This window comes from Ambystoma mexicanum, chromosome 7p (genome assembly GCF_040938575.1).
Source record: "Ambystoma mexicanum isolate Mex_15411 chromosome 7p, UKY_AmexF1_1, whole genome shotgun sequence".
Taxonomy (NCBI): domain Eukaryota; kingdom Metazoa; phylum Chordata; class Amphibia; order Caudata; family Ambystomatidae; genus Ambystoma; species Ambystoma mexicanum.
In genome coordinates, this window is record NC_090939.1 from 69411162 (window position 1) to 69436914 (window position 25753).

General features: G+C 48.2%; 1 protein-coding gene across 3 annotated transcripts in view; it reads left to right on the forward strand.

Annotated features, from left to right (window-relative positions):
* CFAP44 (cilia and flagella associated protein 44) overlaps positions 1 to 25753 on the forward strand; it is a 1393686-nt gene that overhangs the window by 835332 nt on the left and 532601 nt on the right. The gene's annotated exons all lie outside the window — the stretch shown is intronic.

A 25753-nucleotide genomic window follows, 5' to 3' on the forward strand; every position in this document is an offset into this window, starting at 1 on the left:
GTATAAGGAATTTTGTTATCAGGGAATGGCTGAGCTTAATGCAGGAATCCCTAATGGAATGGTTTGTTTGGGGCAATTCTAGAATTAAGAAAGTGGTTGTTCCAGAACGTGGATAATATCCTGTCTGTTGTCAAAGGGTGGGTGTCCTTTCATTCGCTCCAGCTTAACTGGAATGCAATCAAAATATTATTTTCTTTCCTAATTGCCTATCCTCTCAATCCAATGCTGCCTTCAACCATTGCCTCGCTCTTTTTTTTAACACTGAATTCTTTGGTGTCGTTATTGATAACACTCTAGTTTTCCCTTCCTGTACCTCAGCTGCCTACATTCTTTTGTGTTGGATTCCATGCCCCCAAGTTCTGAAATGCACTTTCACTCTTGCCTCTGCTTACTCTGCTCCTAATCTGTCCCACACTTCTGTCTACAAAATATTTTCGGTGTTCTAATTTGCCCTGTCACCTTCATACAGTATGATTACTGTGATTTTTTATAATTATATCACGTTGTCCTAAATTAATGTTGTGTTTTATGAATTGTATGTGCTGTAAGGAAGGCATGGTATCAACAGTAAGACAGACGCAAGTGACCACAGTTCAAGGGTGTTTATTGAACTTCAACAGTGGTGTGATAAACGGCCATCTAACCCTAAACCTACAGATCGAAGCAAGCTATGACCATCAAATAATAATAATAATGCAGTACTAGTGGAGTCTCGTCAAAGTAAAAAGGCCTATACTAAAAACAAACTATTGCCAATCCTTATCGCTAAATACAAATAGTGTGGGGTAGTGTTCATGAAAAATAACAGTGTTCACAAAATTATATGTCAGGATGTTCAGGCTGTTGGCCTCCCTTACCTTCGTTTTCAGCATGGGATAAGGCGGTTCACTCGAGCAAAGCACACACTCTGGCTTCTTCGGCACAAGGATGCAGTTATATTACCAGCATCAGGGCTTCTGTACCCAAGTGTCTCTTTACTAGATTCCTTTTTCACAATCATTACTGTGGATCCCCCTTTTCCGGGCTCAGATCCCCCTTTTCACAATGTTCAGAGAATATTCTTTCTCGGATGACTCAAGGTTCACCCCGGATCCTCCTCAGCTGGGTTCAGATCCTTCCACTTACACAATTAGTCTCCCTCAACCAGGCTCGGACCAATTTCAATTTGCGTTAAACTATCAAAGACTTTCGAATGTGCACAGGATTTAGATGGACCCCTTTGCAGGACCACTTCGATCTCTGATTTCCGTTTTCACATTTGCCAACCCATTGGATACCTAACAGAGATCTTCGAATGAGTACCCACGTGGCGCCGGACCACTCTGTCTATGGTACCCTTCTTGACTTCCAAATGTTCAGTCACTCCTGGATTTCAATTATATTTGTGTCGCTCATTTCATACTTTTCACACACAGTTCTCTTTAGATTTCTTGATACAATGTTGCTGCTTGAACCCTTGGTTCTGCTTGCTCCCTTGGTTCTAACACAGGCTGATATGGTATCAGTCTCTCTGACTCACCGGCTATGCTGTCTTTACTGACGCTGCTTTGTTGTGGGAGCCAAGGACAGTACCACAGCAGCAATCGTTCCTCCCCACATTGGTTATTGATGCGGGAGAGCCTCGGGTACCTCCGACACACAATGCAGGTTTCTTCAGCTTTAGTCCCCAGTCTTAAGTTTCTTATCTTCCAAGGTTCACGAAAGTTATGATCGGAAAAGGTCAAGGGCACTTCCCTCCTTGCAACCCTCTCTGGTCTTGCTGTCTTTCTCCTTGTATTACACTGCCGACTTGGAACTGCTGCTTCCTCGCGTGCTTTGCCTTACTCGCTCAGAGTGCGCATATGTGCTCAGCCTTTTATCCGTGTGGGGAAGTGTGATGGAAGTCAGGTGTGCGTAATAATCAGTAATTGCCTGACCGTTGTATTGGGACAAGTCAGGTATATGGCTCTGGTGTTTCTGTTTTCGCTCACGGTCTGTGAGAAAGTGTTTGTGTCGGCGAAAGGGCGGAGGGGGGACAGGGGGTTGAGCTCACAAGTATCCTACCTGGCAGGACAGGGAAAAGGTGTTACAGGGAAGGGGATACCGCGTCTCACCATCGGTGTCCCACTCCCTGAAGACCCCTCATCCAGGTGACCCTCCCGCACTGGTCCACCCCCAGGAACTGTATCCAAAAGTGATGGCCGTGTCCTGGCCAACTGGATAATAGATCCCCAGGGACTTGCGGGTGAGACACTTTCAGGTTTCTCACAGTGCACTGTGGTGTGATGGAGTAAGGAGACTGATGAAGTGGTATCGTTTTGGTTATGAACTTTTATTTAAATGAGCTAAGAAACATATCTCGGCCTATCTCTAGAGAGGGTTTTCACTACCTCAACCTAGAATAACTTGGTTGCTCATCAGGATGTAAGTCAAAAGAAATGTACGTAACGGTCTCCGTCCAAACCATTACTCTATCGATGCCACTACAAAAGTAAATCAATAAACATTCAATAAAGTTCCTGGTCAACCACCAGAAGAATGACTCCCTTCTCATGGTGAGTTTCTTCAGTTTCGGGTTGACTCAACACAGTCTCTTGCAATAGGGTCTTATTTACCAACTAGACCTGGACCAGGGGGATGACTCTCTTCTCCTAGTCCATCTGGAAAAGTTCCAAAAACCGGTTCTTGGCAGTTCTTATAAACTTTGAAAAAGTTGTCTCGGGAGGATAGCTCTGGGGCAACGCGCTCACCTTGGAAGCAAGACACGGAGCAACAAAGGTTTGATCCCCTGTGGGTATTAAGCATTTTATAAATAACCAATGATAATTATAATAATTATAATTATATAATAAATCTTTTTAGTTCTTCCCATGAACTCTTAAACAATAGTTTCCAGGCTTTATTCACCCTTCTCCTGGTTCTCAGTACTTCATTACTTTACACCAATTCTTTATCCGTCTGGTATTTCTAACATAGGTTCAAGTTTTCACTGTGACGAGGAAGCTCACTCCCGAGAACACAAGAGCGCCTGGAGACTGCCCCTGGGTGGTAGTGGTGCATTGTATAAATCAACATAACATAACATAACTCTTGAACTTTCTAGCTTTTTTATCTTCACACTGCTCTGAGGCGGATTACCTTAAAAAAGACTTGGCTCTTGAGTTTCGGGGTATTGCTATTGTGGTGATGTATTTTATTTCTGAAGGATACTTAGCTCTTGTTTGTTTGAGTTTCCCTTCTGTGAGGAGGGAGTTCACTCCAGAGTGCTGCTTTACTCTCGGTTCTTTGGGTATCACTACTGTGATGAGGGAGATTACTCCTGGGTGCTTTTTTACTCTTAGTTCTCTGGGTACCCCTACTGCAACGAGGGAGATTGCTCCTGAGTGCTTCTTGACACTTGGTTCTTTGGGCATCACTACTGTGACAAGGGAGATTACTCCTGAGTACTTCTTGGTTCTATGGGTGTCACTGCTGTAATGAGGTAGATTACGCCTAAGTGCTGCTTGACTCTTGCACTTCCCAGACCCCACCCATCTTTTGCACAGCTCCCGTTACCTCTATTTCATTGTTGGAGCATTACTGGTTCTTCCCAGGGTTGTTGCTCAGGGTTTCTTCCACACGCGTCCTCTGTATGTGCCTGTCATGATCTCTGCTTCCAAAAGGTCAGGGTTTTCCCAACTCCCTTGGAAGCAGATCCATAACCCAGGTTCCGAGTGCCAACCAGTCCCAATTGGGACCTTTTGGACCCAGTCCTGGCGCCAGTGGCACCAGGCTCATAAATATGCCCAGTCCCAGCGCTGGAAGCGCCGGGCTCATAATGCTTGGGTGGACTTACCTTCAGCAGACCATGCTGCTTACTTGCCTGCCAGTTGAGCCTCTGATCCTCTTCTGTTTGGAACTACTTTTCCTGTTGGGTGGGGCTGGAGCCACTCCCTAGATTCAGAACACTGGAACTCTTCTGGAAGGCAGGAACTCTTTTCTTACCAGGAACTCTTTTCTTACTTAGGCGTGGCTGTGGAAGGAGACATCTAAGCACTACAGGAGGCTATTTAAACCACACCCGGTGGATGAATCTTGCTTTGCGTTATTCTGCAACCTCTGCAGCAGAACGCTCATCGTGTCTTCTGCATCCGGTCCTGGGCCTAAGGAAAAAGGCTTACCATCCTGAATCCAGTCTTCAGCAACACCTATAAAGACAAGAAAGAACAGGTTAGCATTCCGGCATCTGAAAGGCAAAGGCTTACCATCCTGAATCCAGTCTTCAGCAACACCTATAAAGACAAGAAAGAACAGGTTAGCATTCCGGCATCTGAAAGACAAAAGTTTACCAACTCTTCGCACGCTCCGGAGGCCTTCGGCGCTGCATCCCGCATCTGAAAGACAAAACAAGGTGCGTTTAAAGACATTGGGGAACTTTAATACTCACGTGCCATTACTCCTTTCCACATCTAATCCAGTGGGTATTCCGGCACCCTGCAGCCGCTCCGAACTCGTACCTGCAAAATAAAAAGACAGTTAGAGCGCATAGTGAAGCAGGCAACAAGCGCTTACTTACGTGCTTCCAGGCGCTTCTATTCATCACACGGGCTCCATCTTCAACTCACTTCAGCCCGTCATCCGCCATCGCCGGAACCCTGCAAAACAAGAGACATCATTACTAAAGACTTTAAAGACATTTGAATGACTCGAAACTTACCGTTCGTGCAGTAAACGACGGACAGCAGTCCCCTGAAGTCAAGAGGCCTGCGCTACCTATCCAGTGAAGAAACTGGTTACAGCACCCTGCCCCGAGGCAGATGGAGAGCTCGGCATTCACTTACCTAAGGTGAGAGCGTTAACCTTTGGGGGTCTACAGGAGAGGAGAAGAGGAAAGAGATAGGGACACCCCAATAACCCCAGTTCATTAACCCCATATTTTCTATCTGCAGACATCTTACTCTGCACGTCAGGCATACAGTGCACAGAGGTCCAGCCCAAAGAGCCAACCGGGTGCTACACATCACCTTTGAAGATACGGTAGTCGCCCAGTCAAGACCGGCGCCTCTGCGAGAATCAGGTGAGCGTTACAGAACGCAAAGCCTACCGCAAAACTCTCGCCCAGGCGCTATGGAAACCTCCGATACTGACCCCCTAGCCCGGTTACTTGGGGAACTAAGGGCAGAAGTGCATGCAGCTCGTCAGGAAACGAATGCTCTAAGAAGGGAACTAATTATTTCCAAGGAGAGAACAGACAATCTTGCTAGACAAGTGCTACAGTCACAAGCCGGACAGACCCCGTTACCCGCATCAGGGGCAAATCTTCCTTCAACATCCTCTATGAATCCAGTGCAGATCAACCTACCTGGGAATGTACCTCTGGCTCCGCCCGAACGATTTTCTGGTGACCCAAAGAGGTTTGCAGTATTTATCAATCAGTGCCGGTTGCACTTCTTATGCCGGCCAGCAGCCTTTCCAACTGATCAAGCAAAAGTAGCTTTTGTACTTTCGTACCTCAGTGGCAATGCGGCAGACTGGTCGATCCCTCTAGTTAATCAAGATGATCCGGTTCTCCATGATTTTCAAGCCTTTCAGCTTAGTATGGAAAAACTGTTCGCAAGACATTCACAGGGGCAGGCCTTGGACAATGAGCTTCTTTCGTTGCGACAGGGTAATCAAGACCTTTTGGCTTATATTGCATCTTTCAATAGACTAATAGTGGAAACTCAATGGCCTGAGGACAAAAGGATTACGCTGTTCTATAGAGGTCTACGTGGAGAGCTCAAAGACGTTTTAGCCCAAGTAGTGAATCCCCCACAAGACTGTTCGGATTATATAGACTTGGTCGTTCAAATAGATCACAGGCTGCAGAACAGGAAGGCCGATCGTTCCAAGTTTGATGCTCGAGTATTTTCCAAACCGCCAACTCCTTCCAAAGGAGTAGACTCCGGGGAACCCATGCAAATAGGGGGTCTGAAAGGTCCTCTAACACAAAGGGAGCGGGAAAGGAGGAAACAGTTGCAATTATGCCTATATTGCGGAAACTCAGGGCACTTTCTTCGAGACTGTCCGGTGAAACCTGCCAAGAAGGCAGTAGGAGCTGCAGTTACCAAAGTTACAAACTCTGAGCAGGGAAACGACCTCGCCCGACAAGAATAGAGGTCCTCTTGCCGAGCGTGAAAACCAGTTCCGTGACCTCGCATTTCGTGATACCTATGGTCCTCATTAGCCCTGATAATCCGGATCGATTACATGCAATTGAAGCTTACGTCGACAGCGGTGCCATCGGCAATTATGTGGATCATGAAATGGTTTTGAGGATGAATCTAACTCTTTGTCCCAAGGCTGTAAAGGACGTCATTACTACGGTGGATGGTACGGAGATAGCCTCCGGGCCAGTAACGCATACCACTCAAGAGGTGACGCTAGTAAGTCAAGATGGACACCATGAGAAGATCGTGTTCGATGTGATCAAGGCCCCTCAGTTTCAGATTATTCTAGGAATACCTTGGTTAGAGAAACACAATCCTCTGATCGATTGGCGAGCAAGAACGGTCCAGTTTCCAGAATGTGTCTCTACTTGTCACCCTCCACCTGGTGTTGCACTGGCCGCAATTTCTTCAGAGACTCCCCAGTTACCTCCCGAATACCTAGAATACCAAGATGTTTTCCGGAAGGATCAGGCTAACTCTCTACCTCCTCATAGGTCTTATGACTGCCAGATAGACCTGATACCTGGATCTACTCCTCCTTGTAGTAGAATTTATGCCCTCACCGAGCCTGAGAACCTTCACCTTCGACAATACCTGGATCAATACCTGGCAAATGGGTTTATTCGTCCTTCCAAGTCCCCTGCTTCTTCAGCTTTGTTCTTCATTCCAAAAAAGGAAGGAGACCTTAGAACTTGTATCGATTATCGCTCCCTGAACCAGATCACCGTTAAGAATAGATATCCGTTACCTTTGATCCCTGAACTCCTGGACCAAGTCAGAAAAGCATGCATATATACAAAGCTGGATCTTAGAGGAGCTTACCACTTGGTACGAGTAAAAGAGGGCGATGAATGGAAGACGGCCTTCCGCACCAAGTATGGGCTATTTGAATATCAGGTCATGCCCTTCGGACTTTGCAATGCCCCGGCCGCCTTTCAATATTTTATGAACGATGTCCTCAGAGAGCTCATAGATGTATGTGTTGTTGTTTACATTGACGACATCCTCGTTTATTCTTCATCGGAATCTGAACATCGGAAACACGTGAAAATGGTCCTCGAAAGATTGCGTCAACACAAACTTTTCGCTAAGTTGGAAAAATGTGTTTTCAACGTGACTGAAGTTGAATTCTTGGGATTCATATTATCACCTGGCGGAGTGCGTATGGATTCAAAGAAGGTCGATGCAGTTCTCAAATGGCCATCACCATCCTCCGTAAAAGGTGTGCAAAGCATGTTAGGCTTCGCTAACTTTTACCGCAGGTTTATCCCCGAATTCTCTCGAATAGTCCAGCCCATCACTGCCTTGTTAAAGAAAAACAAACGTTTTGAATGGTCTACCGAGGCGGAACAAGCGTTCCAGGATTTGAAGACTAAATTTATCTCTGCACCAATCTTAAAACACCCTCGCCCCGAACTCCCCTACATCGTGGAAACTGATGCTTCAAGCCTTGCCATGGGGGCAGTTCTATCACAAAAGGACCCGGTAACCAATCAGTTGCATCCCGTGGCATTTTGGTCCCGCAAATTCTCGCCTCCTGAAATCAATTACACGATTACTGACCAGGAACTTCTGGCTATCAAGTCTGCCTTTAAGGCTTGGCGGCATTATCTGCTGGGGGCCCGACACACCGTTACTGTGATTACGGATCACCGAAACCTGCAATATTTGAAGACCGCAAAAGCCCAATCCTCTAGACAACTCCGTTGGGCATTATTCTTTGCCGAGTTTGACTTCATAATTACCTATCGACCTGGTACAAAGAACGGTAAAGCCGATGCCCTTTCTCGGATGGGAGTGGAAGAACACTTGGTCAACCCTAAACCTGTACCAATCATTCCCGAACAAAGAATTCTGGGTGTAATCGCCACAGAATCCATAGAGGAAGTTAAGGATAAAGCCAGGCAACTTGTAACTCCAGCAGACATACAGAATTGGCATCTGCAGGGAAAGGACTTTGCAGTAAAGGACAACTTATTGTATTTCAAAGAACGATTATACCTACCCAGCACAGATTTACAGAAAAAAGTAATCTCTTGTTATCACGACTCTTTAATGGAAGGTCATCCCGGTATAGCCAAGACCTCAGAAAAGATCAAGCGCTACTTCTGGTGGCCGTCTTGGAAAAAAGATATCAGAGACTTTATAATGTCCTGTGGAGTATGCGCCCAAAACAAGAGTCAAAAGGAAAGACCAGCAGGCCTCTTACGCCCTATTGACATCCCACCTCGCCCTTGGCATACGCTTTCTATGGACTTCATCACCGATCTACCTCCATGCTCCGGATACAATACGATTCTAGTAATCGTGGACTTATTCTCCAAGATGGCGCATTTCATTCTGCTCAAAGGCTTGCCAACAGCAGCAACTCTGGCCCGAGAATTTCTCGAAAACATCGTCCGACTGCACGGTTTTCCTTCGGTTCTAATTTCGGATCGAGGTAGTCAATTTATTTCTCATTTTTGGCGAAGTTGCTGTCGGTCGGCTCAAATTGATGTGAGACTATCGACTAGTCACCACCCTCAGACCGACGGACAAACCGAGAGGACCAATCTAACTCTGGAACAGTATTTACGCTGCATGCTGCAACAAACTGAAAAAACTTGGAAAGATATCCTTTGGATAGCCGAGTATGCCTACAATAACTCTGTCCATTCGGGAACTGGGAAAACCCCGTTTTTTCTTTTGTACGGCAGTCACCCTCGAACCGCGGAGTTGGATCCCCTCCAAGATCTTGAAACACCAGCAGTAGACTACCTGCATTCTACAATCACCCAAGCCTTTAAGGAAGCTGTTTCTCACCTTCAAAGGGCTAAAGAACAATACAAGAAAGGAGCAGATCAACATCGGAAGGAAGCCCCTCACTATCAAGTAGGGGATCAAGTCTGGTTATCCACCAAATATCTATCTCTAAAAGGGCCACGCATATTCAACCCAAGATACCTTGGTCCCTATTCCATCACTACCATAGTAAACCCAGTAGCGGTCAAGTTGGACTTGCCCCCGCACATGAAGATACATCCGGTCTTCCACGTCTCTCTATTAAAACCCGTGCAACCTCAAACCCGACTAACCAAATCTCCAAAACCTATCCTAGTGGATGGAGAACTCGAGTTTGAAGTCAAAAGCATTCTGGACTCCAAGATCTCCAAATCTAAACTATTCTACCTAATTGACTGGAAAGGCTACGGCCCCCAAGAGAGATCCTGGGAACCTGCTGAATATGTCCACGCTCCTCGCCTAATCAAAAGATTTCACCGAACATTTCCTCACAAGCCAAAACCCCCGGAGAAGCCCGGTTTGGGAGGGGCCTTGAGGGGGGGTACTGTCATGATCTCTGCTTCCAAAAGGTCAGGGTTTTCCCAACTCCCTTGGAAGCAGATCCATAACCCAGGTTCCGAGTGCCAACCAGTCCCAATTGGGACCTTTTGGACCCAGTCCTGGCGCCAGTGGCACCAGGCTCATAAATATGCCCAGTCCCAGCGCTGGAAGCGCCGGGCTCATAATGCTTGGGTGGACTTACCTTCAGCAGACCATGCTGCTTACTTGCCTGCCAGTTGAGCCTCTGATCCTCTTCTGTTTGGAACTACTTTTCCTGTTGGGTGGGGCTGGAGCCACTCCCTAGATTCAGAACACTGGAACTCTTCTGGAAGGCAGGAACTCTTTTCTTACCAGGAACTCTTTTCTTACTTAGGCGTGGCTGTGGAAGGAGACACCTAAGCACTACAGGAGGCTATTTAAACCACACCCGGTGGATGAATCTTGCTTTGCGTTATTCTGCAACCTCTGCAGCAGAACGCTCATCGTGTCTTCTGCATCCGGTCCTGGGCCTAAGGAAAAAGGCTTACCATCCTGAATCCAGTCTTCAGCAACACCTATAAAGACAAGAAAGAACAGGTTAGCATTCCGGCATCTGAAAGGCAAAGGCTTACCATCCTGAATCCAGTCTTCAGCAACACCTATAAAGACAAGAAAGAACAGGTTAGCATTCCGGCATCTGAAAGACAAAACAAGGTGCGTTTAAAGACATTGGGGAACTTTAATACTCACGTGCCATTACTCCTTTCCACATCTAATCCAGTGGGTATTCCGGCACCCTGCAGCCGCTCCGAACTCGTACCTGCAAAATAAAAAGACAGTTAGAGCGCATAGTGAAGCAGGCAACAAGCGCTTACTTACGTGCTTCCAGGCGCTTCTATTCATCACACGGGCTCCATCTTCAACTCACTTCAGCCCGTCATCCGCCATCGCCGGAACCCTGCAAAACAAGAGACATCATTACTAAAGACTTTAAAGACATTTGAATGACTCGAAACTTACCGTTCGTGCAGTAAACGACGGACAGCAGTCCTCTGAAGTCAAGAGGCCTGCGCTACCTATCCAGTGAAGAAACTGGTTACAGCACCCTGCCCCGAGGCAGATGGAGAGCTCGGCATTCACTTACCTAAGGTGAGAGCGTTAACCTTTGGGGGTCTACAGGAGAGGAGAAGAGGAAAGAGATAGGGACACCCCAATAACCCCAGTTCATTAACCCCATATTTTCTATCTGCAGACATCTTACTCTGCACGTCAGGCATACAGTGCACAGAGGTCCAGCCCAAAGAGCCAACCGGGTGCTACACATCACCTTTGAAGATACGGTAGTCGCCCAGTCAAGACCGGCGCCTCTGCGAGAATCAGGTGAGCGTTACAGTGCCTCTGCAGCTTCTTCCTTCTCAGTGCGACTCCGCTGAGCTATTGCTGCAGTCTCGACACTGTTACTGATCCACACGGTCCACCTACTAGAGTTCGCACAACCACTGGGTTTCTCGGCTTCCAGTAGCGAGTCTGTTGCACACTGGCTCGCAGAGCTCCCTCTAGCTCCTTCTCGTCCAGAGATCGGTTGTCTCCTTGGACTCGAGTTGCTGTGGGTTTGAATTTCCCGGGCAGTGCAGGACTGATGCCAGCTTCCCTAGCTGTTCTTCCTGCCTCTCTCCTCTAGTCCTTTTTCACTTTCCACTTTATGCTTCTCTCCTCTAGTCCTTTTTTACTTTCCCCAACGTAACGTCAGAGGTGTTACCCAATGCCTTTTAGGTAATCTTCATGCCTCTTTGGGGCCACCCCGTCACAGTTCTTGCTTTCTTCCATTGTTAATCTGTATGCTTCTTTGATGCTTCTTCATCTCAGTTCTGTTAGGATTTAGAGGTGAGACAGTAGAAACTTGACAATTACAGACAGTATGGTTCCCAAGATAGGAAAGGGAAGGAGTCAACAATGGTAAGGTTTCTGTGGCAAGGATTTAGGGAGGTCTTTCGCCAGACGGGAGTCCCTATCCCCATGAGTGGAGTCTCTCCCTATGAGTTCCTCACACTTTTTACTACCCCCAGAGGGATTACTGGGTAGCTGCCTCACCTCCCTAGCCTCATAGGAAGGGATCCCCTCTGGGGAGAATTGATGAGATCTGGTGAATCATCAAAGTACCCTTTAGTGAATATGAATATATACATGAAAAAATAAAATAGACAAAGTTAGATGCCATCTTGATCGTTAGTATCTCATCAACACAAACTCTCCTCCATACTGCAAGCTATGCTGACTCCTGCTTGCCCTAGGGCAATCTCCTCTTCCCTCTCTGCTAGGAACTTTGCCTACTACTTCTCTTCTAAAGTAAAAATAATCTGTAACACCCTTACCACCTTCCTATACCTCCCCATGCCCATTTCCTCCTTCTCCTCCTACCTCAACCACTTCCTCCCTATTCTCATTCCCCCATATTTGCCTAAGAAACACGCTCTCATTCTTAGGATTGCCATCCTCATTTGCACCGCACCATTGCTTTCCTGTTTGCCTTGCAGAGGTATCGAGGAATGTGCACCTCTCACCTGCTCCTAGCTCCATCCTTTTCAACATCTCTTTCCCTTGGAGTCTTTCCAGCCGGCTTCAAGATCAGCTTGTTTCTCTCCTCCCATACTACTCTGAAATCCTTTACAATCTAATCTTTAACAATATCTCCTTATTCCTTAACTAGTTTTACGGACCCTCTCCAATCTGGTTTTCATAGCTGTCATTTTACTGACTTGGCCTTCTCCTATGTCTCTAACTTTCTAACGTCTGCTCACCACTGCAAACTATTCTCCATCCTAATCCCACTTAACCTTTCAGCCACCTTTGATACAGTGAACCCTCTTCATCCTTGGGATCTGGGACACCTCCCTTGAATGGATTGCCCGATATCTCTTGCATTGGTCCTCCACCATCTCTTGGAACTCTATCTCCAATCCAACCTCTTTCCCTATTGGCATCCCTCAAGGCTCTGCCTTTGGCCCTCTTCTATTCATGCTTTACACCTCCTGCCTTAGTCAACTCATCTCCTCCTTTTTATTTTTAACCTTTATTTTTTAACTGAATGTTACAATACAACTCAAACATCGTACATGCCATTTTCATGCATATTGTAGTAAAACAGAGCAATGAAGTTGATTGTGGGCCGTTGTTACACATTAAATGGGACTGGGTGGTAATGACCCACTCCCTGCTTCCTCTTGGGGGTCTTTGTGGTAACGGCATAGGGGTGCCATAATGTCTTTTGGCCTGCATACAGATGCAACTCCTTTAACATAGCTCTCTTCGCAGTCTTGTACTGAGATCAGGTCCCTGAGCCATGTCTGGATTGTAGGCGCCTTCTTTGCCTTCCAACATTTAAGTATGTTTAATTTGGCGACTGCCCCTGCTACAGCGAAGAATTGCGTGATTTAACTGATACTTTCCCAATATCTCCGAGCAGATATTTCAATGGGGTGGCTATGATTTGTATGTCCAATATATCGCTGAGCGTTGCAGCCATCTCCTCCCAAAATTGTCTGATTGGGGGGCATTCCCAGTACTTGTGTATCGAGTTAGCTACAGGTGTGCTGCATTTGGGGCAGAGTACCTGCTTGGATTGATTGAATATATTCACTTTGCTGGTTGTTATGTGCATATGGTTCAGCACTTTGAATTGTATAAATCTGAAATTGGCGCAGAGGGAGATGGACTTGGTGAAGTGGCAATATTTCGCCCATTTAATATCTATGGTTATGTTCAAATCTTTTTCCCACTTGTTCTTCATATGGTTTCTGGATGGGGTTGGCACCTGTACCGCCTTATATAGGGTGGAGATGCTGCCTTTGAACCCCGCTTGTGACATGGTGCTGGACAGAAATGGATGTGGGATTGTGCCGCTAGAAATGTTGCCTATTTGTTTTTGTCTGGGCGTCTTCCAAGTGGACATACATTCCCTCAGGGAAGAGATCCCCCAGGCACATCTCCTTATGTGGGTCCAAGCTTTTCTGTAGTGCCGTGTAAAATGTAGGTGTCATGTCCGGATAGTGCCATAGTGAGGAGTGTGGCCAGTATAGTTCTGAGCACCCCACTCTGTGAAAAAGAGCCACCCAGGCTCGACTTGTGCAAGCTACGGGTCCACCTCAACCATGTCTTTCCTCACGGCTGCAAATTTCTCAGCTTGAATATGGGCATATTGCTCTGTGCAGTGGGACCAATATTTCACAAAGTTTGCTTGGGCAGCATGGTAGTACTGTAGGAAGCCCGGGGCAGCCAGACCGCCTGTGTCATTTGGTGCGCATAGTTTGGACCAGCTAAGCCTCACCGTGCCCCTCCATACGAAGTTGGAGGTAAGCTTCTGTATTTTGTCAAAGAATTGGTGGTCTGGCCATATTGGGATATTGCTAAATAAGTACAGTAATTTGGGCACTACAAACATTTTTAGGAGGGCCACTCGGCCATACATGGATATCGGGAGCTTGCTCCAGATGCTCAGTTTAGTCTCGAGTGACGTTATGTAGGGCTCATAGTTTGTAGCGTAAAGGGTGTGTTTGTCTGTGGCTAGTATAATGCTGAGGTAGCGAGCTGTGTTCGGGGACCAGCCGAATTGCTATGTGGCTGCCGACCTTATTGTATCCAGTGTTAGGGGGATGACTTCTGTTTTAGTTCGATTAATTTTGTAGCCTGTAGTTAGATATAACATAGCATCATCGGCATAGAGAGATATGAATTGGGGGGGGGGGCCCTAATGCAAATTCCTTGCCACAAGTGTTTATGTCGCAAGTCTGCTGCCATGCCCTCTATGGTGAGGGTGAAAATGAGGGGAGATAATGGGCATCCCTGTCTAGTTCCTCTGTGTAATGAGAATTCAGATGATAGGGTTTTGTTTGTCCTAATTCTGGCCGTCGGGTCTTTATACAACACTTGGATGAATCTCAGGAATCCAGGGCTGAACCCCATCTTTGGTAGTATGGCGTACATGTAGCTCCAGGAGACAGAGTCGAATGCTTTCTCATCATCGAGCACAATCGCCACTGTTTTTACTTTCGGGTCTAGTTGTGAAGTTATGGAGAAGAATCTGCGGAGATTCAGGGCCATAGATCGTGAGGAGATAAAGCCTGACTTGTCCGAATGTATCAGTTTATTCATATATGGTAGGAGATAGTTGGCGATTGCCTTGGTGAATATTTTGGTGTCAGAGTTGATTAAGGAAAGTGGGCAAAATGCTGTGGGCTCGTGCGGGGGCGTATGCGGTTTGAGCAGGACCGTTATTATGACCTCTCTCATGGAGCCTGGAAGTTTGCCTGATCTCAGAGCCTCTGCCCATACTTCCAGCATTTTGGGGGATAGTTCTGTGCTGAAGCATTTATATAAGTCAGCTGGGAGCCCGTCAGGAATGGGTGCTTTGCCGGCTGTTAGGTCTTTGATTGCCTGTACGACCTCTTTTAGGGTGAGTGGGTGATCTACGAGTTCTCTCTCGTCTCTTTGCAGTATGGGCAGAGGAAACTAAGGCAGATACTGTTCGAGTTCATCTGTCGATACCTGATCTGTGTTTGCGTATAGCTCAGAGTAGAACAGCATGAATACTTCATTGACCTTTTTGGCCTCCGTTTGTACTATGTCGTCTGTGCCTTTCACCCCTGTGATAGGTCTCACCCCATGTTCAGATTTGATAAGGTTGGCCAGGGTCTTACTTGCTTTATTTCCCTCCCCATATCTTCTAGCACGGGTCCGATGTGTAATGTATAGTATTTCCCGGTCTGCTAGGGATCCAAACCTCGTAAATTGGACTTGCAATGGCTTGAGCGTTTCAATCCCGGGCGCCCGGGAGTGTGCTACTTATAGGGACTTCAGCCTGTCCTCCGTTTGGTTTAGATCTCTCCTTATTAGGTGACCTCTAAGCCAAACTTTAAATGTTTCCCACACCAATGTCATCGCCCCCACCGAGCCGACTTTACAATCAAAAAAGTCGATTATGTCTACCCGCAAAGGTTCAACTATCGAGTCGTCTTTCAACATTGCCTGTGGCATGCACCAGCACTGTGAGTTCTGGCCAGTGTCTGATGTTGTAATTTTTATTAGGACTGGAGAGTGGTCTGACATTGTGCGTGGGAGTATGACGCAGTCTTTCACCTGAGGGATACATTCCGGAGAGCAGAGCCAATAGTCTATGCAACAGCTGGAGTTATGTATTTGTTAGTGGAGCGTGAATTTCTCCTGGATGAGTTGTCTCTCTCCATGCATCTACAAGGGGCAATGTGGACATGGCTTGTACTATGATCAGTGCTGACTTCGTACGACTTCTATGGCCCCTGGAAGTTCTATCTTTCAGCGGGTCTAGGATTGTAGTCGGGTCCCCGCCCCAGATTATCTTGTCATCTCCCAGTGGTGAAATCTGCGAGACAATCTGTAGGTAAAACTCTGGAGTGTCTACGTTTGGGCCGTAGGAGTTGATCAGAACTAGCTCTTGGTTTCTCAATACTCCCCACACGAGGACGTATCTGCCCTTTGCATCTACCCACGATTTAGTGATCTGGAAGCCTGTGCAATGGTGGATGAGGGTCAAGACCCCCCCCCCCCAGTTTGTGATGAATAGTCTGTACCAATTTGCCATGGTCCCCAGTCCTGGGCAAAAGATTTGGTTACTTTTCTGGTGGCGTGTGTCTCTTGTAAGAGAAGGATGTCGATCCTATGTCTTTTGGTGTAGGCAAGGAGTTTTCTAGCTTTAATAAGGTTTGCCAGCACTCTAAGTCTAGTCCACTGGTTCATCATGTGCATTGCCATTCATGCCTGCCTACCTTTCAGTGCCCTTTACATGTACCTGTCCGCATATATTGATTCTTTTGTAACCGTCAGTTTTTTCTGATAAACAAACGCCTCCCTTGACCCCCATCCTTACTCTTTTTAGGCAAGAGGCCTCCCTCTCCCCATACATCCTTCCCTCACCATCCCCTCAACTGGAAGGTATATACCCATAACTAGTGCACAAACGCTGCAACTGCGGGTGCCACTGTGTGGCCAGAACTGCTCATTTCTTTTCAGGCGCTCTTAGGGAGCTTCTGTGCTGGTTACTTGTGGTTTGGGTGAACATTAAACTGTGTTTGCTTCACTGGTTTTCAAGGTTCATTCACGTGTCGTCTTGGGAGGTGAGGCCACTTTGGCCTGATGGGGCCGATATGTTGCATTCTATGTATGACATGGCCTCTTCAGGTGTCTCAAAGAAATGGGCTCTTCTGGCGTGTTGCAGGCAGAGCTTTGCTGGGAACATCATGGCGCAGTGGATGGATCTTGCTCTGAGTGCCCTCTTGGCTTGGTTGAAGGTGCGTCTGGCTGCCTGCACCCTGTTTGAGAAGTCTGGGTAAATGTGAATCCTGGTGGAGTCATAGGATAGTGTGCTTTTTTCTCGGGAGAGGAGGAGGATCTGATCCCTGTCCGATTGTTGAGGAGGCGTGCAATGATGGTGCGTGGGGGGGCGCAAGGTTTAGGGGGGGGGGCGAGGGATCTATGGGCTCGCTCGATAAGGAATTGTTGAGAAAATTGTGCCTCTGGCAACATTGTACAGATTGCCTCCTCCAGGAAGATTTCTATTGTGGTGTTTAGGGGTTTCTCCGGTAATCCCACCACCAAATGTTATTACGGCACGACCTGAATTCCAAGTCATTGCACTTGGATTGTACTGCTTTAAGGCTTTTCTTGATGGTCTCGATGTCTTTGCTGTGCGCCACGGTGTTAACCTTTTGGAGGTCGGCTCTAATGGAGGAGATGTTATTCCCGATATCGTCTAATCTGGTGTTCACTGCCGTAAAGCCGGCTTGTAGTACTGTCATGTACGGATCCATGTGGCCCTCCCCTCGTGTTTTTTTGGCTGGGTGACAGGGTTGGTTGGGGGACCTGGAACCTTCTTCCCCTGTTTTTGTACTTGCGTATGCATCCATGGGGCCTTTTTTGTGACTTTTAGTACCTGGTGTCATGTCTTTACCTGGTGGAGCCAGCCTTATGTGTGGCAGCGTGGTGCTGGTGCTTTCTCTGTATTGTAGTCCTCCTTTTGCAGTGTCGGGATCAAATGTGTTTGGGCACTTGTGTGCGGTCGGGTGTAGGCTTACACTGTGCTTTATGGAGTTCAGGAGGAGAAATCCTCCCAGCCACTTGCCGTGGCTGTAATGCTGTAGGGTTGACCACTCTGCCGATCCCCTACTAGCCGTGTTTCAACAGATCTGTGTGGCTTGGAGGGACGTTTATTTTCTAGCTTGCCAACAGCTCAAACCCAGTGCTGGCTCAGCCGTATTCCTGGAGTTGTGACTGCAGGCCCGTGTGGGGGTGAGCTTACTTGGCCTACACCTTGTGAGAGAGGCCCAGCACGGACACAAGTTCCTGGTGGGCGGCACCCCTGTTTTGGTCGAGAGGTCTGGGTGACTTTATCTTGTTTATTGGGGGCAGTGCAGTGCCGCCGGGCTGCAACCAACACCGCTCGGCTTGTATGCCGGTGCCACCTATGTCGCTCTATCTGTTGCAGGGGGAGGGGAAGAGGGAGAAGCAGCGCAGCTCGCCGCCTCTTTGGTTCGTGTCTTGATTCGTAATATGCGGCTGTGGATAGCTGATGTTATGTTCCGCCCTGCGTCCCGCTACGCGGTGACGCAGGGCGCGTCAATAAAAGCTCCGCGCCCGCGAGTGGGAGGCAGTTCCGGGGCAGACCGAGCAAGCGTGTGGGTGTGTTTCTTTCCCAGCTCCCGCTGGAGCTACGCCACGGGCCGCGCGGCCTACTTCATCTACACCAGCCCGCGCGCATGCAGGCCACGGGCTGGATCTTAACAAGGGCGACGAGGCGGAAGTGATACGAACACGTGCCTGGCTTCCTCAAGGCACCCATATGGCCCGCAGCCATCGCGGCCGAATTTTTGGACACCTGGTGGAGGGGGGAAGGAACATGTGACCCCCCCCCCACCCAAAAAAAAAAAAAATTAAATTCTTTTTTTTTTTTAATCTCTCCATTTCCACCTGCTGCACTCCGGTAGCCCCATGTGCTTTGATGAACACTGGGGAGCCCTCCGGCACCTGGCCTCCCCATGCCTGATCGCAGCAGCAGCTGATATCAAGACCACATGGGAACTATGGTTCTGGAACATTCCATCGCATAGTGCCTAGCCACCGCAGCTAGCCCAAGGAAGGCATCTTTCACAGCGCTGGAGGCCATCCCAGAAACACCTGTCCACATGGCGGCCGGATCATCCACCCCTGGGCCCACCACGCCGTCCAGGATGGCGGCAAACCTGTCGATGTCGTCACCACTACCTCGCACACAAGGAGGCTCGTCGACATTGATCCAGCCATTCGACCCATTTACGGACCCCTCGTCGAGTGGACCCAGGTGGCAGCTGTGGATCCAAAAATTTGAGATGGCCATGGAGTGCAAAGACATCACGACGGCCAGGAAAATGAAGGCTACTCAGCGTGGGTGACGAGGTACTGCGCATTTTCAATTCATTGAACATTGATGATGGCCAAGATGTATACCAAAGCGCCAAAGATGCCCTCACAGCTCATTTCCTTCCTCAACTAAACCCAGACTACGAGACATTTATTTTCTGCACCACCATACAGGCAGCGATGAGACCCTTGATGCTTACCACACTCGGTTGAGAAAATTAGCCATGTCTTGTGAGTTCACAAATGTTGAGAAGGAGATCAGGAGGCAAATAATTAACGGCATTCAATCAGAAAAACTAAGACGACTGATACTAAGCGAGAAAGGAATCCCCTTACAGCGCATCCTCGAACTTGGACGACAAAGAGAACTGGCCCATACCAGAGCGGCCAACATGGAGGCCACGTTACATAAACTGCAACCGGCTTTCAACACAGCCATGGTAACCCAGGTCTTTAACAGACAACCCTCGAGGGATGACAACAGTGGGGGCCATGCGCAAAACAGGTGGCAACCGCGAATTCCTGGCCCCACAGTGTGTGGCTGGTGTGGCGGACCACGTCATGGCCGCCTCAACTGTCCCGCCCAAGGCACGACATGTGGAGCATGTGGCAGAAAAGATCATTATGCAAAGGTATGCAGATCAACGGGCGCCTCCACGCAACCCACACAAAATCTTCCAGACAAGAACGCGACCAGAAAGAAAAAGCAAGCCAGAGCAAGGAGGGTCGCAGTCGCAAATTCGTCCACAGAAGAAGAAGGAGACGACGTTCCAGCAATGCAGCAAGAACCTGGCAGAGACAACGACAGGAAAGGGAGGAAGGTATACCTGGTGTCTGCACTAAGCCAAAGCCATGAACCACAGAGGAAATCACTTCGGAGTCGCAGCTGTATGGTCACTGTCCAAAACCAGCGCATCCTCATGACCATCGACACAGGTGCCTCGGTGAATGTCATGCCGACAAGCATATTCCAGACCCTGAGCCCTCAACCAGAGCTGAAAACCACAGACACGCTGTTATATGCATATGGCAGCCGGAAGCCCCTACCAGTCGTCGGCAGGTTCCGCACCACACTCGAACACGGTGAGCACAGTTTACAGTCAAAAATATACGTGGTGAAGGCTGGAATCGAGAGCCTCCTGAGTGGGGACGCAGCGGAAGACCTCGGAGTAGTCAAGTTCATCTGCCACGTGGATGCAGCCGACGAGGTTGAAAAGTTACTGAGTCAATACCCCAAGCTGCAAGATGGCATAGGGTGTTTGAAGGGCAAAACCATCAAACTGCACATAGACGAAACGGTACAGCCCAAAGCCGTGAGGCATAGAAGAACGCCATTCCACATGAAAGAGCAAGTGGAGCAGGAACTCAAGGTTTTGGAAGAAGCGGGTATCATAGAGGAGGTCACAGGGCCCACACCATGGGTCTCCCCAATGGTAGTAACGCGCAAACCCAAACAGCCCGGTAAAGTCCGGATATGTATAGACATGCGCCTCCCCAACACTGCCATTAAAAGGGAACGTTATATCACCCCAACGATTGACGAAATCGTGGCCGACCTCACAGGGTCGTGTATATTCTCTAAAGTAGATCTCAAGGCAGGTTATCACCAGCTCAAACTCCACAGAGACTCTCGCTACATTACTACCTTCTCGACGCATCTCGGATTGAGGAGATACAAACATCTGAGCTTCGGGATATCGTCAGCGGCTGAGGTATTCCAGCAAACCATCCAAGGGGTCGTTAGAGACATCCCCGGCATTATAAATGTAAGTGATGACATCTTGATTCACGCTCCTGACAAGAAAGAACACATCAAGAGGCTCCAAACTCTATTGGGCAGGCTACATGAAGCTGGGCTCACCATACACAGGGAGAAGTGTGAATTCCTCAAATCCGAAATCACTTTCTTTGGCTACAGATTCGACAGCACAGGAATCTCCCCTAACCCCCAGAAGGTTGAGGACATTCAGGCGGCAAGCCCACCGATGAATCCCACGGAAGTACGCAGCTTCTTGGGCATGGCAACATACTGCGGGAGATTCATTAGAGACTTAGCCACCCTATCTGAACCGTTACGGGAGCTCACGAAAGCCAACACCAAGTGGGACTGGCAGCAGGAGTGCCAGGACTCGTTTGAAAGCATCAAAGAGTCCCTGTCCATCGACACCAAAATGGCATACTATAACACAGAACTGCCCACAGAACTGTTCGTGGATGCAAGCCCTCTGGGGCTCGGAGCCATCCTAATGCAAGTCACGAAGGAGGGGCAGAAAAGACCAATTGCATATGCCTCGAGAGCCCTCACGGACACTGAACAGAGGTATTCCCACATCGAAAAGGAAGCAATAGCCGTGTTGTGGGGGTGCAGGCATTTCCATATCTATCTGTATGGGCGTCGGTTCACGACAATCACCGACCACAAACCCCTACTACCCATTTTCTTGGGAACGTCGGCACACCCTCGGGCACGGATCACCAAATGGCTACTACACCTGCAGCAGTACGACTTCGATCTTGTCTACCAACCAGGCTGCGGTAACCCTGCGGATTTCCTATCAAGACATCCACGAGCGGCAACGCAACAAGAGATCCAAGTGGCTGAAGAAACTGAGGAACACATATGTCAGGTGGTACGAGCGATGAGGCCAAAGGCTGTGGCCATCGAAGACATCGAGGCTGAAACCCACAGGGATCCATGTTGCAATTTAGTCAAAGATGCCATCCTATCAGGAGACTGGAAGACGTTCATGACACACAAACACAACAGGACCGTCGAAGCAAAAGGTTTCCTATCCGGCATGTTCACCGTCCGGCATGACTTGTCGATCACGGAAAGTGGAGTGATATTAAGAGGAAACCGCATCGTGATCCCTCTCCGCATGCAAAACAGGATAGTGGCACTAGCGCACGAAGGTCACCAAGGACTGGGAAGGACGAAAGCCCGCATAAGACATAGGGTATGGTTTCCCCAGATCGAGGAGGGGGTCGAGACTCTCATCAGCACATGCTTACCCTGCCAGATAACGGGGGCCCCGCCGGAACCAGAGCCAATTCTGTCGGCACAACGCGGCCAATCTCGCTGGGAAGCCATCAGCATTGATTCTTGCAAGCTCCGAGAAGCCTTTACCTCCTGGTGGCCATTGATGACCACTCCCGATATCCCGAAGTTGAAATAATTGAATCCACTGCAGCGGAAGTGGTCATTCCGGCCATAGAGAAGATGTTCGCAACTCACGGGTTGCCCATCTCCATCAAAAGTGACAATGGGCCACCGTTCACTGGAGAAGAGTTTAAAACCTATCTACAGGAACTCAACATTAAATACCACCACATCATGCCGAGATGGCCCCAGGCAAATGGAGACGTAGAACGTTTCATGAGAACGATAAACAAGGTACTAAGGGTGTCCAAGGCGAACGCCAGCCCATGGAAAGTTGACCTCTTCCGTTTCCTTCGAAACTACCGGGTCACTCCCCACAGCACAACAGGAGTACCGCCGGCCGTCATCATGTTTGGCACCATCATCCAATCCTCGATCCCGCATCTTCCCAGCAGGGCCCTGGATGTGGTAAACGAAGAGCGCACGGAAAGGACGAGAAGGAATGCCAATGCCAACATGAGTGACAAGAGGAGAGCGAGGCTGTCCGATCATCGAGTAGGGGACCAAGTCATCATGCTACGCAACCCCACGAAATCTAAACTCGATACCAGATATGAGGAGGTCCCATGGACCGTCAGTGACCGGAGCGGAACCATGGTGACCGTGACACGAGGAAACCGGCGAGTGACGAGGAACTCGTCGTGGTTCAAGACGGTGCCACGAAACCTGTGGACTGACAGTGAATGCTATCGGGAAGACGAGGCTGATCACCCCAGTGAAGAAAGCCCCGAGTCCATCCCATATGAAGCAGGGGTGGAGGATGGAACCGGGGAACAGCTGGAGGCCCTCGGCCCCGAGAGTCCGAGCAGAGATCGTGACACGGAGCATGAGGCGGAGAGGTGCAGTCCTCGAGGAGGACGATACGGTCTAAGAACTACCATGAGACCGCCCGCCAAACTAAGTGACTATGTATGGTAGCGAGTTGTGTAGAAACTTAGTAGAGTGTGTTAGTTCCAGGTTGATGGCATTTAGTACTGCATTTTGTTTGTTTTATAATAAAGGAGGAATGTTATGTTCCGCCCTGCGTCCCGCTACGCGGTGACGCAGGGCGCGTCAATAAAAGCCCCGCCCCCGCGAGTGGGAGGCAGTTCCGGGGCAGACCGAGCAAGCGTGTGGGTGTGTTTTTCTTTCCCAGCTCCCGCTGGAGCTACGCCACGGGCCGCGCGGCCTACTTCATCTACGCCAGCCCGCGCGCATGCAGGCCACGGGCTGGATCTTAACAGCTGTATACTGCTGCCTAAGCCCGGCGGGCAGTCTGTGCGGTGTCACAGGAGGCCTACCTTGTAGCTGCTTTGCCTCTTCCCACACTGATCAGTGTCTCGTTAGTTCTGCCATAATTAGTTCCGCCATAATCGCCCCCCTTCTGCCACGCTATTGCGGGTGTATTGAATGCCCCGCGGAGGGCGGCTGCGTGGCCCTGGACAATAATCCAAGCTTGTACCTGCAAATGACGTCTGCTAGAGGGCTCTGACCAGTCCCATTCCTTGCTGCCCTCGGTTGCAGGTGCTGGGGAAGCTCTGCACCCGCCTGGTATGCGCCGAGCGGGTGCGCCCACCCCCCGCCTGTATAAAGCACAGCGGGTGCAGACACTAGTTATTGCTGGAGGGTGATGGGTCGCAGGGGCTGCAGGGGTCAACAGCGTCTGATGTACGGGCCGTGGGGGACTCGGCAGGGCACCAAGTGTGTTTGTAGTCTAATCTTCAGGTTCCGTACTGCGTTTTCACTCGGGACGAGCACAGCTGGTTCCTCAGATGTTCTGATATCGGGATCTGTTTACACCGACCTCTAGATAAGCTCCAAACCGCAGGGTGTTAGTTTAAGGATTTCTATTGCAACGCAGCTCTGCACCTAGGCGGCCATCTTTGTCAGCGCACAACAGCGCCCCCAACTCATCTCCTCCTTTGAGTTCTTCCACCAACTCAAAACCTCTTCTCCTTCCTGACCACTCTGCCCACAAATCTATTGGTCTATCTTCTATCCAACACTGGATGTCACTTTGTTTTCTTATGCTGAACATCTTCAAGACTGAAGAAATCTACCTTCCTGATTCTAATACCTCCCGCTCCTTCCCTCTTTTCTCTAGTTTCTGTCTAATTTACTGCACCCCTCACCCAAGGTTCAGAAATATGGGATTGTTTTTGACTGCAAACTTAACATTTACCTCTTTATTTTTTATTTTTTTATTTTCATCTAGTTTATTACAAACTTTTGGAAAAAACAAATTTACTTATCAAAGGCGCACTATCGCTAAAACACTGTACATTGTAATAAGTGCTACATTTACAAACTCTTTAAATACTTAAAACTCTTATTACCACATTGATTTTTAAATAATGTCACAGTTAAGTTGGAATTTTTTTTCGTTGATGAACTTCAGAAAGTCTGATCTCGAAATATTTCAGAAATAACGTAAGTACAATCACCAGTTTCTTGTTTGTACTGCAATGCATTCTTGACCACCATTCATCAACAGTGTAAATCGACCCCATACTCAATTATTGGGACAAATATGTGGTTATTTGTGTTTTGAGGTCAAGGCATAGCAAAACTAGATGTTTTAAGGTTTCATCTTCTTTGCCGCAGAACCAGCATTTAGAGTCACTTGCGAGCAAGCTCCTTCTGTAATTTTGAATTTCTCTGGTCTCATAGAGGTTTAGCCTGAATTTCTGGAATCCCCTCCTCAAGTACTTGCACGGGAACACTTCCATGTATTGGGGTATCTCATTCAATCTTTTTGCTTCAGGTGGGAAGTCGCCCATGCATTTGTGAGATCTTCTCTTCTCGTAAGTCTCGATCCAGTCTAATTTGAGAACTTTCCTCTTAACCAGATTCGGGTTGGCTAACAAAGTCTCTTCGTCACTTCCTATGTGGCGCAGTATTTCTCTGCGTTTTTGTCACCATTTTTGAAGTGTTCATTGATTACCCTTAGGACCATGTTCTGTTAATATGTCAAATTGAGGTATTGACTTTCCCAACGTTTTGCCAAACACTGTTAGCGAGTTCCATGTTATTCTAGCATTCAAGGTTGATATGCTTGCTTCATATAAAACACATGCAGTTGGACAACTTTGTGGGATTTGAAAAATTTGTTTCCAAAACATTCCTTCACAGCGAGACCAGATTTGGCTTGAGCAGCCAAACATACATTCTGCTCCAAAAGTTAGCGCTAGAATTACTTTATTTTTATAGAAGTTTATAACAGGCTTGTACGAGAATTTCCTGTATCTTCTTTGGATTATATTTGCCTGTGTGGTCAGTTGTTTACATTTATTTAATGTTTTGGTTACCATTGGTACGTCTCTTATGCTCACATTGATATATATTCCCAGATATTTGCAGGAATCGACTTCCTTTAATCGTTTACCTCACAAAGGCCATTGAAATTTCTTCTTTTTGGTTTTACCTCTTTATTACTTCTCCTTTGGCCAGGAGTAACTTGCTTAACATCAGGAAAAAAGTCTTCTCCTTACTCAAAACTCCACTAAAGCCTGCTTACTGGCCCTGGTACTCAGCCACCTTGACTACTGTGCCATCCTCCAACATAGCATCACTCTCTACTCCTTCTCTCTGTTTGACTAGGCACTCACCTTTGCCACCCAGACCCTCTACCATCTTCCCCACTAGTTTCCCACCACCACATACAGCCTCCACTTTGGTTGGCTCTCAATGAAAAGCCAGTCCTTCCTCAAATGTCTACTGCTTG